Here is an 18,143-nt window from a genome sequence, read left to right as displayed (position 1 = left end):
CCGTAAGTGATCACAACCATGCCTTTTACAGTCTTCCTTCCCCCTTTATCATTTTCTACATGTTTTCTAGCCTGAAATATCTGTTTGCCATGAAGTGTTTTCCCATACTCCATACTTGCTTGATTCTTTGCATTACATCTCTGTTCAAGGGATCGCTAATCATTTACTTTTTCTCAGAATATTAAATCATTCCTCTTGGTAAGCCTCATATCTTAAACCTAAGCACTGACCCCGTATATCATATCATGTACCTCCACACATCTCACTTTGAAATAGCCCTCTTCATTTTAAGATCTATACATCAGTCTGGTAAAAGCTATTATTATCTGTCTTTCTACTGGTATGTCCTCCTAAACCATAATTCTTGTTTTATTTTCTCCATTGTCTTTTTTTCGTTTCTTTGTTTTGAGTTGACGTGTCACTATGTAACATAGTTTGTCTTTGCATCATCTTCCTGCCTCAGCTCAGAAGGGCTAAGATAAAATGAAAGCCTACCAAACCTGTCCTACTATAAACCATACTGCGGACTATCATTGAAAAGTGCTTAAAGCCAATCCATGTTCTCCTGTAAAAAAATTACAGGTATTTGAATGTAGTGTCTTTGGTTTCCTATTTCCAACCTATCCTTCCATCTTGACTTTGTAAAATTCTATTTTTTTTTTTTACGTTGTAGAGGAGTTTATTAAATGAGCATGGGGAGAGAAGGAAAAGAGGGAGGGGCACCCCAGAGAGAGACAGAGACAAGAGGAATAAGAAGAGAGAGTAGAATAAGAGAGAGAGCATAAAATTCTTTTCTTTTGACAAACTACAACCTGAGAATATCACACTACAATATTTCTTCAAATATTAATAAACATATATAAAATCAACATACTTTAATATCATTACTTTTATTTGCAATGGCTTCCTCAATTTTCCAGTGTCAATTGTCCTTACTCAAATAAATACCATTTCCTCTCACATCTCATCTCGTCTCGCCTCATCTCACCTTGTCACGCTTATTTCTACCCTGTCCTGTGACTACATGTTAAATCTGTCTTCTCCAAAGTGTTGTCTTTTTTCAGGGTCAGGGATCAAATCTTGGTCAGATTTCTGTTGCCTCCTACCTTTAGGACCCACTAACCACAATGGTTTCATCTATACTAGGCACACAGGAACTGTTTGGTAGATTAATATATATTTCTGACTTAAAAAAAAAAACTTGGTTCCTTAGAAACCCTCTTTCTGTCAACTGCTATTCCTCAAACTCAGATGCTGGCCTGTTTCCAACTTACATGTTCAGTGTTCCCATTCAAGCTATATGTTCCACTGTGTCAGCCACCCTGAGATCTAGTTAACAAACTTTCTAATTCATTCAATGATATCCTCGTGCAGCCTAACCAATTCTAAGGATATTGGCCTTAAAAACCTTAGCACAAATATCAGTCCTTCATTGTTAGGGTTTCACACATTTCCAAATATTATCTGAAAGAATAAAATTAAGCATGTAGTCAATGTATGTCTTATGAGTCAAAGAAAGCTAAGTGATTATTATTTTTCTATAGAGATCTCTTATTAGTTTGGGGAAAACTCTAAGGTCCTATGTTTTACCCTAGAGCTTCACTATGGTCTAAAAGATATTTCAACATTATTATTTTATTTAAAGAAATAAAAATATAACAGCCACCTAGTAGTTCAAAAGTTGGACTACAGGCTCAGGCCTCTTGGATTTAAATCTAATCTATGTTCCTTAGCATTTCTGTGTGTGCTTCCTAGTTTTAAAATAGGTAAGCATTAGATAAGTCATGTGTAATTCAAAGCTCAGCAAATGAATTAGAACACATAAAGCAATAGAACCAGACTTGGCTCTTGCCAATATCAAAAACAGTAGCCATTTGCAATAAAATTATATTTAAATTTTAATTCTATTATAGTAACTGGATACATTTTGATACATTTCATATGGGATATAGTTTGCATAAGTAGGTGACTGTGTGGTGAGACACTTATTCTGTTTAGTGAATTATTTTTGAGTGCAAAGGAATTTTCCAGGTTCTGGCAAATGAGCAAAATGCTGAATATAGTCAGTGATGCATTCTACTTAGAATTTTACCTGGATAAATTTAATAAACTACTCTAATCCAGATTTTTTCAAGGTGATGTCAATCAATCAATCAGTCACACTTCTGGCATTAACCTACCACCCCTGTTTGTATGCTGTCCCTGGCCATTTCTTCTCTGCACCCTGTATGAGGTCCTGAACTCAGGTAGCCCACTGAAGCATGAACTAAAGACGAATCTGATCTCTCTAAACATTCCAGTAATAAATCTAATTACAAAAATTAACTTAGTTTTTATCCTTCACTTAGCGATAAAATATTTTGATTCAGATATTGATATATGTTTTATAAAAATAAAATTTGCATTGCCATTTTATTCAAGTACAGAGAAAACTTAACACTTCTAGAATTCTTCCACACAGACACTGAATTGATTTCCTGTAATTCTTACGATGCTAGTACTTAACATCTTAAAACATTTTAAAAATATTTATCAATATTCGAATTGATAATCACTTGAAGTTTCCTAAAAATACATGCTGTGGTTCTTGTACCTATGACCATAGACTATGAGAATTTTCTCTCTAGTGGGAAAGATTATGTGAAATACTCTTTAGAAATTTTATAAACAATATGAATGAATAAATGTCCTGCTTACATCCAAGTGGACTTGTGCTTGTGGTGGTGTGAAAACTTGAATTACTGCCAGTTCATAGCGTGCCCATTCCCACTCGGCCTGCACAAATATACATATGGACATATTTCATGCTGATGAAATATCTTGTATTCTTAGTATATAATGTTAAATTTGAATTTACATATCTTAATTAGAAAATTTTCCTTATCAGGTTCTATAATGAAACTAAGATTTTTACACTAAAATAGTTGGGTTTTGTGCTTTTCCTAGAATATAGTTCTATTAATATAAGAATAGTATAAGAATACTAAATACTATATAATGTTGCTGTATGCTGCCTGTTAATAAATTTGAAATAATTTAAAGTATAAAATATTTTTAAGCAACTCATATTTATGATTATAATTCTATTTCAGTTGGAATCCTTGGTCTTAATATGTTCTCAGAGTCTAAGGTGACTTTATTTTTTGTCATATTTCTTTAAAAAAAAAAGAAACTCTTGTTTAAAGAACTTATAGCCATGTTCAGAATTCATGTAAGCAGCTTGAAGTTTAAAAGCCCCACATCAAGTATGACACCAAGCACCTGATTTGCTCATCTCACTGATAAGAAGAAAACTTGAAGAATTAAAAGCAGTGACTGGGGTTGGCTGGCATAGCAGAAGGAGAATAGACCCTTTATAGGTTTTCTTTTGACTATTAACTGAAATTACGTGTGCCAAGAGGTAGGTTAGTTGAAACCCCCTACAAACTGAGCTTACGGAAACAGAAACTGATCCTTCTAACATTATGTCTTTTAATACATCACAAGAATGCATTTTCCCAAAAGTGTAAGATCTGTATCTTGAGATGCAATGAAATATTTTTTTTCAAGTATATAGTAGAGAAGAAACATCTTTCTTAAAATTCAATGCAAAATCACAATAAAGCTCTGCACATTGAAGTATTTTCTCATTTTTAAGGGAATTAATGGCTCTCCACCAGTGCTTTAACATGTAAAATGAGTAAGTTACTTGTGTCCAGTACATCCAAAAAAGAGCCAGGATAAAATAAACATAAGGGGTTGGATATCTTGGAAAAAATCTGTCATGGGTTTGGGTTAATCATCTCCAGAAGAAATTCAACTTGATGCCTGAAATGTAAGACTTGTTGGAGAAAGCAGAAAGGCCCGAGGCAGTGTTGATCTGAAAGAGTGCTCTCCGTGGGTCAGATCTGCTCTGCTGGCAGAGTGCAAACCCAGTTCACAACCACGGCCTCTGAAAAGTTGTAAAAGACTGCAGGGGCCTTCCAGTGCACACACTCCAGCTTTGGTTACATACTTTTAATGGTCTGGTTTCTTATGATAAAATAAAACTTAAAAATAAAATCTGTGCTTAATTTTCCAACCTTCTGTCTATCAGTGATAGGGCTGCTGGCCTCCAATTTAGTGGAGTAAAGCATCCTTGCTGATTTTTAATTTCGGCAATGGTAGGTAGATTGATTTGTAAATATATTACACCTTTATTTCAGGCAGTCTTCAGGTTCTTAAGTCATATCCATAGGCTTTTGGATGTTTAGGTTCACTCACCACTTGGGGTTGGTTGTCTTTCTTCCCTGGCCATATGGTTTTAAATACTTCCTCAAGCTGTGAGATTTATTGTTAAAACACACACACACACACACACACACACACACACACACACACACACACACACACACACATTTGATTACTGATTTATAAAAATTACCATTTTTATTATCAATAATGATTTGAATTTCAGGGAAATTGACTATATGGAGTATTTTAAAATATTTATTCTTCATTTCCCTGTTTTCTTTTGTTTTCCCTTTTTAATCATCAGAGATAAATTATAGTTAATTGAAATAGTATCAAGCAGATATAAGAAGAGAAGAGAACTTATCATGTGCATGAACTTAACCATTTGAGTGCAGAAACAATCATATGATTTTATCCTGTATGATAATAAAGTGTGCTGCTAAATTACCACAGTTGAAAGGTATTTAGAAGAAAAAGAACATAAAAATAATTTAGTTCCTTTTGTTTGTTACACCTCAGTCATATTGCTTGACTCTACCAAGAGAGTTTAATTTAAGTATTGTTAATTAAAATATCCATGTGAGTTCCAAAGTTCATTGCTTTTGTAGACATATGAGGCTTTTGCAGACAGTCTTATATTTTGCTAATACAAGATTTTTCTTAATTTTTCAGTAATCACATAGGTGTAGGGTGACTAGCCCTAGTAAAGAATTTCCAACTTTTTCCATGTAGAAGTCAATCATTTGAATGAATAGAGTCCACTTAGGACTGTTTGAAATGCTGAGGCATTTCAAATCCTTTTTCATTTGACCACTGGGTGACCTGATAACTATTTCCTGTCCCTCGATGAGGTTGTGACCCAAGTCTAAGAGTGCGAAACCCAGATAATTTTAGAAACAAATCAAACGCCATAGAATTAGAGAAGGGAGGTTCACTAAATTCTTTCAAAAGGAAAGAAATTCTTTCTTAAATACAGAGGTATAAAAATATAGTGTGCCACCTCTTTGCATGACCACATTTAAGCTGTCAAGGTACTATTCCTTTTGTTCATGCATGATGATTAAAAATCAGGTATTTCTAAAACAAACCTTACAGTACAATTCTTCATTTCACTTCTACTAATTAATTCAGACTATAAATTTTAAAATGTCCTCTATGTAACAATACTATTATAACAGTGTTCTCTAATATTGTCACAATCAAGTTCTATTTAAAGAAGCTGAGTTTTATATACGTATAGATGCAAGCATGTGTGTAGTCTTATTTCTCTGTTAGCGTTTACAAGTATGGAAAGACAGAAGAACAACAAAGAGAAAGGCTTGTCGCTGTCACACAGCAGGCAGGGATGTCTCTAGCCACCTTCCAAGCTGTTAAAATAGCTTAGACAATTGAATTAAGGAAAGGAAGACTTTTACAAGTGCATTTTGCTGATCTGAAAATGTAATTGACTATAGTTTGCTTTGATATATTTTTTTTTACTTTCCCTCACTTGGATGTGAAATATAATGTTATAAAATGTTAATTGTTTTAATGAGGTCAAGAAGTGTTTCCTTAAAATAACAGTTTCATGTTTAACATAGGGTTGATATTTTTCCTCCTTGTATAGCTAATGAAGTCATAGATTAAAATATAGTAGAACTAAAATTTTAAAGTATGATATGAAAAAAGTGTATATTGAGAAAAGTAACTGAAATTGACACTTACCCAAGATGTGTAAGCTGAAATGTACACTTTCGACAAGGATGACATATTTATCAAACAACAAATTCTCAGTTTTTCTCTCTAAAGAATGCTTTCAAAAATGACAACTTCTCACTATAAAGATGATTTGTATGTTTTGGAGTGTCACACTGCACAGCACTCCCAAGTTTCACACTTTGCTGATATATTAACTGAAAAGTAGTGAAAAATGAATCATTTCTCTCTACTCAACTGAATGCTGATACATTGCTAGTGTGTTTAGGAAATCATAATTTGGATTATGGTCAGCTTCTTTTGGAATTCATTTGCATGGAATTGTATATACCTATTTTCAGTATAAATGTTAAACTGAAGGATATTTAAAAGCAAGATACAAGGGATGGGCTAACAATTGAGATGTAATATGAATAAATTAATAAAATATATTTAAAAAAAGACTGTCAAATACAAATAGCCAAAACACTAAGAATGTAACATTTATATAATTCCTGATTATGTAATGGTTCTTCTTGCTATAGGTAGTTTATTGTACATATGTGTAATAATATAAATGTATATGTAAAAATAAAATATGATTAATTTTCAAAACATAACATTTAAAATAAATAAATAAATAAATCTTTTTTAAAAAGTGAGATAGAAATCATTACTAAATATACTTAGTTTTTAAATGAGTGAAATCTACTAGAAAAAATCTTTCTAAAGCATTATTTGTGGAAACTATGTATAAATATAAGAATATACATTCAAAATAATAAACAAAACTTTAGATGTTAAATGTAAATCCATAATCAGAATTGTAGCACAATGTGGGTACTTTAAATATTTGCTATCAAATTTACATGTTAACTAGGGATTCAAGAAAACAATAGGCTTCATTATTAGAAAATATTTTGAACTCATGAAATTTAAAATGTTTTTAGGAGATTATAACATATTATGCAATAAAACTCTCACAATTTTAAGGGAAAGTATTTTGCTTATGTTGTGTTCTTGTTTCCTAATTTAAATAGTATTTTGGCTAGTTTATAAATATCTTTTCTATATACTAAATACAACGTATAAGTTTTGTAGTTTTTTTTTTCCAAAATGTAATTTTTTGAATTTTGGTTGCTTACCAGTAAAGCACATGAATTTTGAACTATTTAAATTGGGCATGCTATTATTTTATTATTTTAAGTACAATGTAATTAAGTATAATGTACTAAATTATTGGGTTTAAGTTATTTATATTGTCACTGTGACAGAATTTTAAAAACATTTCCAAACAAATAACATTGACAAATTAAGTGACAGATGCATAGATTGAAATGAAATGTTTTGCTTGGATACTGGAGTGCTGGTTAAACAACAGAGATTCCTGATGCATCTATTTGATCAAAACAAAGTTTCAGTTGTAAGATAAAGAACTGTAAGGGATTAAGACTAGAAAGTAAATCCTAAGTACCAGGAAAAAGAACTCAGATGTAACCTATAGATGACCTGGACCTGTTTGTTCAGATGACAATTCTAAAACTATACAGGGAATAGTCCCGTTTAACACAATTACTTGCTGCAAGCCTTGACCTCAGTGACTGTCATGAGCCCGCTCTGAATTGGCCCATTCTGTGATATGGTGACATTGCTTCTGTTGCCTCGATTGTGACCTCTGATTGCACGGTACCCTTGAGAGTTCCCCATAACAAGCGTAACTCCTAGTTCCTAGCTAGGAAGGCTGCTCAGCCTGCCTAGATTTGTGTAAATTGCATATGCTACCTCTCTGCATGGTGTATCTTGGTTAATTTTTATACATCTGTCTAGGGACATTCATGGCAACAGTTACTGTCGTGAATTGTACAGTGGTTGTTTTTCCTAACAAGTCTCTACTATTGATTCTTAGAGAAAATACTCATTTATTTTCCAAGAGGATTGGTGGCTTTAGAATATTTAAATTTTTATATTTTTAACAATTTCTTACCTATATGCTTTGTCTTACTCAAAGAAATCTGCCCATTGCCCATTTCCTTAATCAGATCATGTCTAGTTCAATGAACAGAGTTGGTGCCGAGAGGCAGAATGGCATGAGTTTATGAGAATGACTAGATACAGCAAAGAAAGAGCTGCTTTCCAGCCTCCTCACTGTCACCATAGGCAAATAACTCCACCTTTGCTTCTATTTTATCCCTAAAAATGTGTTTGCTATTTAGAATTTGGTTTTTTGTTTGTTTAGGTTTTTTGTTGTTTGTTGTTTTTTGTTTTTCTAGACAGGTTTTCTCTGTGTAGCCTTGGCTGTCCTAGACTTGCTTTGTAGACCAGGCTGGCCTTGAACTTACAGAATTTGTTTTAGAATTAAGTGAAATGATTACAAGGTAGGTAACATGTGACAGCTTGCCACAATAAGTTTGTTTTGTTGGTGGTGGTGTAACTTAGTTTTTATTTTGAGAATTCCATACATGAGTACTTCCTTTACATCGTTTGTACCTCTTCCTTCCCTATCCATCTCCTCGGTTCTTCTACTCCCTCTCAAATTCATGACTTCCTCTTCTTTAAGTATGATTCACACACACACACACACACACACACACACACACACACACACACACACATCAACTAAGTCCATTTATTGATACTCGTATATGTGTGCATTTAGGGATGACCACTCGGTATTAGACAACCTATTAGGAAGCTCAACCTGAGGACGAGTTATTATTCCTTTCTCCACAGCCATCAATTACCTATAGCTTTTATCTAATTGTTAGGTTTCCATGGAAGTGGCCTTCCTGCCATCTATAGAGAACAGTATCTCCTGGTCCTCCTGATTTTATAACCTCTCTTTCCTATTTTGCACAGTGTTCCCTGAGCCTTAGGTGGAACAGATGTGTTGTAGATATTTAATTGGTGCTGCACATGCCACAGTCATTTATACTATTTTGACCAGTTGTTGCTTTCTTTAAAGGTGTCTGTCTGGTACGAAAAGAATCTTCTTTAACGATATATGAGTGATACATTTACTTATGTGTATAAGGATATGCTTTAGAAATGAAGTTAGAAATTATATTAGTTTAGGAAAGGGACAATAGTGCGTTCTTCTCTACGGTCTATGAGCTTACTGGGGTAGTTGACTAGGTTTACAGTGTCTGCCATGAGTTCCCTCCTACTGAAAGGACAAAAGGCCCAATCTGATGACTGTTGGTTGCCTCCAAGACGTGAGGAGCTACTGGTGCCCCATCGGGACTTCTTAACCTGCTGGTCGCTGTAGTAGCTCATAGGTTTGCAGTTGGGTAGAAAGAACTGCCTGTTGCATTTCTCTCCTGGCAGTTGATTGACGTCTTTGGATTCTACAGAGTTGTCCTCCAATCATGAAGCGTTTCTTCAGTCTTGTGGTCAGAAGATGTGTCCACCACATTTTATTATTTTTGTGAATGTTTATTTTGTTTCATCCTACATGCATCCCAAGAAGGAAAAAGTATCTGTAATGAGCATATCAGTGGATATTAAATATTCTCAAATTCCTTTAATGCTAGCTTGGATAAAGGTTGCTCCATACTAAACAACCGGAAAGGAGTAATGCATATAATTTCATTTACAGTTTAACTGAAAATGTGATAGGATCATTTTGAATCATCAGTTGTTAGTTATGAGTTTAGTGTGTTTTTATGCAGTTTGGTTATGTGAAGACAAAATATAAGTGGGCATTTGATTGGGAACTTAGCAAATAGTTCCATGTTAAGATTTAGCCATTTTATACCTGGTCAATGGTTTTTGAAGTTTATGTTTTAGCAGAAGGTTCTTTTTCTCACAAAAAAATATTTTCAGAAAATCCAGGTGGTATAAAGTAACATTGCTCTAGGGCAGTGGTTCTCAATCTGTTGTGACCCCTTTGAGAGTCAAAAGACCCTATTTAGGGGTTGCCTAAGGCCATGGAAAAGCAGAGATATTTTCATTATGACTCATAACTATAGAAATATTACAGTTATGAAGCATCAATGAAAACAAGTTTGTGGTTAAGAGTGATCACAACCTGAGGAACTGTATTAGAGGGTTACAACATTAGAAAGGTTAAGAACCACTGGTCTAGGAAGTAGATCTGACCACTAAGCTACTTTCTGTAAATACTGGGCTCCATTTGCAAAACTTCCTGTCCCAACTAACAGTGTAATTTGAGAAAGAAAAGCCTCTTTTTTATATTATTTTATTCATTACTCTTAGAACTTATCAGGTTTTCTGAAATTTTTTTTGTGTGTAGCATGTATTAAGTAATTTTTCCCATGTTCTGCTTAAAGTTCAGGATTCCACAGTGTCTCAACCAGGGCTTTCTTACATAGAAAGTTCCTGACAAATAGTAAGAGCTCTATAAAAGTTGAAGCAGGTCATATGAAATTCACTGAAATTATAATGATCAATATTCAAGGAATATAATTTTTATTCTGGTAAATTTGATTTAACGATGATAGGTTTGGATAACTATCCGTTATTCATAAATCTGTTGTAATAATGGCATGCTAAAGAAAATATTTGTGTGGGAGCCGTTGGGGTAGGCCAGGGGGTTCCAGAGAAGGTGGAGGTGGTGAAGGGACAGCAGTTTGACTTGGGCCCATGCTACACGCAGCTGCAGTACATTGGTGAATGCGTGTACAGCACGGGAAGCTCTAATTACCACCACGTGTGCAAGACTAGAGTGCCCATCAAGGAGATCAGCTCCTTCGAGCGTCAAACCTACTGCCAGTGCACACTGAGGGAAATCCAGATCTTGCTACGATTCTGTCATGAGAATGTCATGGGCATCTGAGACATTCTCAGAGTACCCACTCTGGAAGCCATGCTGGATGTTTACATTGTTCAGGACCTCATGGAGACAGACCTATACAAGCTGCTTAAGAGCGAGCAGCTAAGCAATGACGACATCTGGTAATTCCTCTCCCAGATCCTGGCGAGCTTCAAGTACATACACTCAGTCAGTGTGCTCCACCAGGACCCGAAGCCCTCCAGTCTGTGCATCAGCACCATCTGCGACCTTAAGATATGAGATTTTGGCGTGGCTCAGATTGTTGACCCTGAGCATGACCACACTGGCTTTCTGACCAAGGATATGGCCACATGCTGGTTCCGATCATGCTGAACTCCAAGGGCTACACCAAATCCATTGGCATGGGGTCTGTGGGCTGCTCTCTGACTGAGATGCTCTCCTACCTGCGCATGCTCCCCGGCAAGCACTACCTGGGCCAGCTCAGCCACACTGTAGGTATTCTGGGTTGCCCATCCCAGGAGTACCTTAACTGTATCATCAGCACGAAGGCTCGGAACTACCTGCAGTCTCATGCCCCTGAAACCAAGGCGGCTTTGGCCAACCTTTTCCCCATATCTGACTCCAAAGAACTTGACCAGCTGAACCGGATGTTAACCTTCAACCCCAACAAGCACATCAGAGTAGAGGAATCACTGGCTCACCCCTACCTGGAACAGTACTGTGACCTGACAGATGGACCAGTGGCCGAGGAGCTCTTTACCTTTGAGATGGAGCTGGATGATTCCGCTGCCCACCCCCACCCACCCCCGCCCCCACTCCCTGCCTAGGAGAGCTGAAGGAGCTGATCTTCAAGAGACAGCCCTCTTCTAGCCAGGGGCACAAGAGGCCCTCTAACATGAACAGACCTCCCTGTCGCCAGGGACTTGGTCCTGCTCCTACCTGCTCCTTCTGTACAGATTGTCAGAAAATGAAACTCTGCTCAACCCAGACCCCGGCAGAGCCCAGGCTGGACCAAAGGTGGGCCTGGCCACCTTCCCTCACTTTTCTGGGGTCTCCTGCTTTAGGCAGGCTTCTCCCACTACAATCTCCAGCCCCACTCTTCTGGGGCTTGAGTGGTGAGGTGGCCCCAGAGCTGATCTCTGCTGCTCTGCCTTTATCTACTCCTGCTAGCCCTAGTTCTGGTTGACAGGCAGAATGGCAGGGCTCTGACTGCCCGGTGACCTATGCTACGGAGGGGTGGAGGACACTGAGTAGGGATGCAGGCTAAGCTCTGCCCTGCTTAGCTTGTTGAAACCCCACTCCATTTCCCTAAAGGAACATTCTTAGGTCTCAAGGGTTAGTTCCCCTGAGAAGCCAGGCCCAGGCCAAACCCTTCTCCCTCTCAAAGCTGTCACATGTAAAGTCCTTGCTGTTTCTGTGTGTGGGCAGTTCGAAATGGAGACCCAGTGCCCATCCCCACCTCCCCATGTCTATATCTAATATATAAATAAATATAAATAGGGGGAAAAAAGAAATTTGTATTTAAGCACTGATTATGATACAAGCTTTTCGCCAAACCCCATCCTCTTCTTCCTTTTTTTTTTTTTTTTTTTTTTTTTTGTAATTGTATCTGTTTAGGAGCATTACATAGTGGTATTTATAGAGCAGAAAGACTTTTAAGATTGGCTTATTTCATTACTGATGTGTATTGGTTTGTATAAATATTGATTTATAACTGACTTTATAGCTCCCTTTTATAATAGGGAGTCACTTTGTACCTTCATCTAACCTGGAATGTAGCATGAGGAGTTGGCTTCAGACACATAAGTCAGCTGAATTCTAGGATTATAAATGAACACCACTATAACTCACATCCCAAGTTTCAATGGTGGTGGGAGTGGTTTTGTTTGTTTAGCTTATTTCCTTTTAGTACTCATTAGTAGTCTACTTTTGGATGTACTTAATTTTATCCATCCATCTACTGAAGTCTTAGGAATTATGAGTAAAACTGCAGTGTGCATTATGTGTCCATAAGTTTGTAAATCATTTGGAGGTAAAATCCAAAACATGATCACAGGGCTGTATGCTTAAAGCATGCTTAATTTCTAATAAGGCGCAAAGCAGTTTTCCAAAGTGGCTGTCCAGTTTTCGTTTTCAGCAACAATGCATGAATTCCCTGTTGGTCCGCATCTTCTCCATCCTTTAATGTTTTGTTGATGTGGATTTTTCACTTTCTGGTAGGGACGTAGTGGTGCCACATTATTGTTCAGATTCCTTACTGATATGAGATATTGAACATCTTTATCTATACTGATTTGCATATGCTGATAAGCATCTAGGTCTTTTGCCTGTCTTTATACAAAGTGATTCATTTCCTTGAGTTTTAACAATTCTTTATGTTCTTTGAATAACAATTATTTGTTATATGTGTCTTTTGCAAACATTTTCTTCTATTCTATAATTTGTCTCGTTTGCTTGCATTGTCTTCGACACAGCAGAAGTCTTTAAAAAAGGAAGGAAGGAAGGAGGGAGGGAAGGAAACCAGAATACTAGTTATTTTCCTTAAGAATTATGTGCTTTTTTTCTGTTTTATTTATTTATTCAATTTACATCCTGATTGCCGTCTCCCTCCTCTCCTCCCAAGTCTACCCTCCCACACCCCTCTCCCCTTTCTTCCCTCTTCTTCTCCTCCAAGAAGGGGACGGTCCCACATGGGTACCAGCTCACCCTGACACATTAAGTCACTGCTGCAAAACTAGGCCCACCCTCTCCCACTGAGGCCAGACAAGGCAGGCCAGTTAGGAGAATGGGATTCAAAGACAGGCCTCAAAGTGTGAGAGAGGGTTCCCTGCTCCATTTGTTGGGAGACCCACGTGAAGACCGAGCTACACATTTGCTATATATGTGCAGTGGGTCTACGTCCAGCCCATGGTTGCTCTTTGGTTGGTGGTTCAGCCTCTGTGTTTCCATGTTAGTTGATTCGGTAAATCTCCTTGTGGAGTCCTTGACCCCGCCAGCTCCCTCAGTCAATCCCTCAGCTATTCCATAGGACTCCCCGAGCTCTGCCTAATGTTTGCCTGTGGGTCTCTGCATCTGTTTCCATCAGCTGCTGGGCGAGGCCTCTCAGAGGACTTATGCTAGCCTCCTGTCTATAAGCATAGCAGAGCCACATTAATAATATTAGGGATTAGTTCTCTCCCATGGTACGGTCTAAGCAGGGCCAGTCTTTGGTTGGCCATTCCCTCCGTCTTTGCTCCATCTTTGTCCCTGCACATCTTGTAGGCAGGACAAATTTGGGGTCACAAGATTTGTGGGTGGGTTGGTGTCCTCACCCATCCACTGGAAGTCCTGCCTGGCTGCAGGTGTTGGCGACGTCAGGCTCCATATCTCTGGCTGCTAGGAGGCTCAGCATAGGCCCCTTACATTTCCTGGAGCCTATCTGTCTCCTTCTATGCCTAAAACTCACCACCAACCCCATGGCTACCTAAATATTCTAACATTTTACCTCTTAGAAGTTTTACAGTTTCCTTTCATATGTAAGTATGCTACTATTTGTGTAAATTGTTATGAAATTTCATAGTATACATCCAGATTCATACTCTTTCTCAATATCTCTGGAAATTTCTTGCTCGTTCTCTATTTTATATGTGGTTGTTTAGTAGTTGGGGTCATTTGCTCAAGAGAGAAATATGATTTTTTGACAAAGATAAGAAAAACTATATTCACATATATGTTTCCAAATTTTTTTACATATATTGATTATGATGTTACTTATTTTTATTTTTCTTGAGACAAGGTCTTTGTGTATCCTTGAATAGCCTTAGACACATAGAGACTTACCTGCTTCTGCTTCTCAAGTGCTGTGATTAAAAGCAAAACATATGCCACCACAAGCAGCTGCTTTCATTTTATTTTATGTAAAATTATGTATTTTCATGCACATCATATATTGACGTGTATACAAATGTTAAACTTAAATCCAGCTTATTAATACAATGTCTTGATTATCATATCTTCACAATATACTTTCTCAGTGAATGATATTGAATGTCAAAACAAATACATTTTGAAAACAACATTTAGGGAAATTATCAAAACCCCGAGATGACAAGATGGAATAACTATATACTAATCCCCCATCTTATGTAGGTGATATGTCTCAAGTCTCAGGGGAGGCCTAAGTACTCATACCCTTACTAACACAGAGAGAAACACATTTAATTTATATGTTAGACACAGGAAGATCTGGGAGGCTCTATGGGAATGCTTTCTGAATGATAGAAGTTCACTTGTACATATGTCTATTAATAACTATAAATAACATTAACAAAAAAAACTTGAACATCTAATAAAACAGCCACATGAGTGAAAGTAAAAATAACAGCCAAAATTCATACCAGGTTTGACCATTGATAGCAAACAGATTTACACATATATCAGAGAATGAAATTCCATTATTTTGAGAATGTAATGAAGCAATAAAAACTATAGTGAAATTATACTTTTTGAAAAAAACAGAAAAGTGATTCTAAAAATGAAATAGGACAGAGAAATTTACAAGTTAAAGGAAGTTAGATTAACCCCTCACACACATGCGCGCGCGCGCACACACACACACACACACACACACACACACACACACACACACACACAACACAGGACTTGTTCAACTGACATACATAGTTAAAAAGGTACACACTGTATTTCAGATTTTTATCTAATGATGTAAATTTGATGTTTCCTCAGGACTTGTATTACATAAAATATTAGCGTTTCCCTGTCAAGATGGTTCTTCCTTTCTTTTAACCCTGTATAATTAAAGAATAAGTAAAAATTTTAAAAATAAGTGGGCAAAACACTTATTGATAATTAAACAAAAAATTAAATTTATTTTTTAAAATGTATTCACAATCTTTCTTGAAGTCCATTGAAGACTGGGAGCAATGACCTATGAGCTTAATAATTCTATGGACTTGAGTCCATGGGGTCAGTAGCAGGGCCCTTACTTGTCACACAAAATCAAATATCTTTACAAATGTCTCTAGTAAACACCTAGATCTAACAAATTTATACATAGCTTGTATTCTTAATATTCTGAAGTAAGTGTCACAGGAGGAAAAAAACAGAATACTATTTGTTTAGAAAACAAATATTATTTTACAGATAATTATATCTTGATAATAGCCTTAAGAGAAAAATATCTTTTTAATGAAACGCTAATTTTATCACTTAGTAAAAGACACAGTTCAACTTTGGTCTCCATGACTTAAAAGCCCATATATGGTAGTTGCACTTCACTAAAAATCTATATTGTTCCACAAAATTCCCTTTAGATTGTTTGTGAATATAGAAACAAATGAGATTTTGCTATGTTATTTATATACCAGCTGCAAAAAAAAATAACACAGAATTATGTTTTCTCTTGTGAATAACTTTTGGAAAATAAGGAAAAATTTAAAAATATGATTTTCCCATATTTAGTCTCAGAGGAGTTTGTAAGTTTCTTCCAACTTTATTCTGATAGTAAATTATGAGAATGGCAGGAGCAGTAAATGTTCTAGCCATAGGGAATTATGTATGAGCTGGTCATAACCCAAGTAGCCCATCATGCTGCACACAGTCTATGGAAATTGCCTTCTGAGGAACAGCTTTTTGTAGAACTATTAAAAACCAGGATATATTGAGCTGATGATAGCACTGATTTCCTTTTGATAAGATGGAAGGCTTTCTTTCCCTTTTAAATTTATAGTAAAATTTATAGTAAGTGTAGTAAGTTTCAGTATACATTGTATTTTTATTTATCTATTAAGAAAACAGCTTTATGAGTTACAACACAAACCTACCTTGTGTATTTTCCTTATGTTTTTTCACCTCATCTCTACTGAAATTGAGAGACAAACTGACCCCAAAAAAATTTATTGATGTTCATGCTTATTATTTCATGGATAAAATCCTTTGTCTTCAACTTAAGAATCTTTTTTTAAGAGGGGGGAAAGGTTTATTTCGAATTTCCAAGGCTGTCTCCTGGGAAAGTAAGGAGAAACAACAAGGGAAAGCCCAACTTAGGAATCTTAGATCTTTTTATTTATTTATGAGTATATATATCTCTGTATGTTGTGCATCATATATCTCCCTCCACCACTTTCATCACTTCCTTCAAGGCAGGGCCTTCCTGAATCTGGAACCCATGTTTTGTAGAACACAGCAAGCCCCAGAAATCCTTGTGTCTCTGCCTTCTCCAAACCTGGGCTTCTAGGTTAGTGTGGGATACCCGATTACTCTGTGGTGCTTTGATCTGAAGTTCAGTCTTCATGATTGCACAGAAAGCAATCTAAATTAATTAACCATTTATCTTTTGTGTCAAATTTTGTTTATATTTTTTTATGAATTCATTTTATGTGCTTCTTTGGCAACAGTGAGTATTTAATTACCACTCCTCAGCATATACTAGTTTAATAAACATGAATTTATGGTATTTTATGACTATAACAATTTTAATTTATCTGACTATGTCAATGGTATACATGTATGCAAGTTATGAACTAGTACATGCTTCTTCCAGGAACACTGGCATTTTCTAAAGCACAGAGAAACTCTTGAAACTAGACAAAACTTGGTTCAGTAAATGGACTTGCTTTGTGTGTGTGTGTGTGTGTGTGTACATTCAGAAAAAAATACAACAGTAATCTTTTTTAGTCTTTTATAATTCATAAAATATTTTAAAATGTTATTTTTCCTGTTTTAATTAATTAACTACTTCACTTTACATCTGAATTTTTAAAATTTACAGCTGGATATTCCCTTACATTCCCTAAGAAAAAGGAAAATTAGTGCTGTTAAGTGCCAAACACCTTTATCTCAACTCTCAAGGGGCAGAGAAGGAATGCTCTCTGAGTTCCAGGGTATCCTGGTCTCCATACCATGTTTCAGTTGTCTGGGGCTGTGTAATGGAATGGTGTCTCAATGCAGTAAAATAAAATAATTAAAAATTGGCTAACTATCACATTTCATTAAGTCTAATATGTGCATTGTGATTCTAGGATTAAAAATTAGATGGATAGGTACAACTAATCTATACTAGTATACAGAGAAGAAGACAAAGAAGATGAAGAAGTCAGTACAATTTGAAGGCACAAAAGGACATGGTGAGGGCATGATGAGTGGAACCAGAAAATGTTGGATGAATTCCTGTGTATCAGTTATGTTAGTCAGCTTTCCATCACTTTGACAAAATACTTGAGCATATCAGCTTAAAGAGGAAAATGTGACTCACACTCTCATGGTCCCTAGGGTCTGTTTATGGGGCCTGGTGAAAGTCAATATTACTGGTGTGGGTGTGAATGAGACATGAATTTTTCTAAAAGCAGAAAGGTTAAGAAGAGTTCTTGATTCAATACCCCATCAGGGCCACACCCCTAATGATTTAACTTCCTTTAACTACTACCTTTGAAGGATGCTAACAGCACCCACAGTATTGGGAACTGGGAAAAAAAATCTTTCAACAGCTGAAAATTCAGAGACATTG

At 36.2% G+C, this 18,143-nt stretch overlaps 1 protein-coding gene and 1 pseudogene across 11 annotated transcripts in view; both read left to right on the top strand.

The window, feature by feature from the left end:
* Positions 1–18,143, top strand: part of LRRIQ1 (leucine rich repeats and IQ motif containing 1) — a 172,396-nt gene that overhangs the window by 105,000 nt on the left and 49,253 nt on the right. The window lies entirely within an intron of this gene.
* On the top strand, positions 10,340–11,466 carry LOC311605033 (mitogen-activated protein kinase 3-like; annotated as a pseudogene). Its single transcript has 2 exons — positions 10,340–10,346; positions 10,401–11,466. The product of its transcript is annotated as a mitogen-activated protein kinase 3-like (transcript).

The sequence above is a fragment of the Acomys minous genome, assembly GCF_964271855.1.
Source record: "Acomys minous genome assembly, chromosome: 9".
In the NCBI taxonomy this organism is placed as follows: domain Eukaryota; kingdom Metazoa; phylum Chordata; class Mammalia; order Rodentia; family Muridae; genus Acomys; species Acomys minous.
This window is presented reverse-complemented; position numbering and strand designations above follow the sequence as displayed.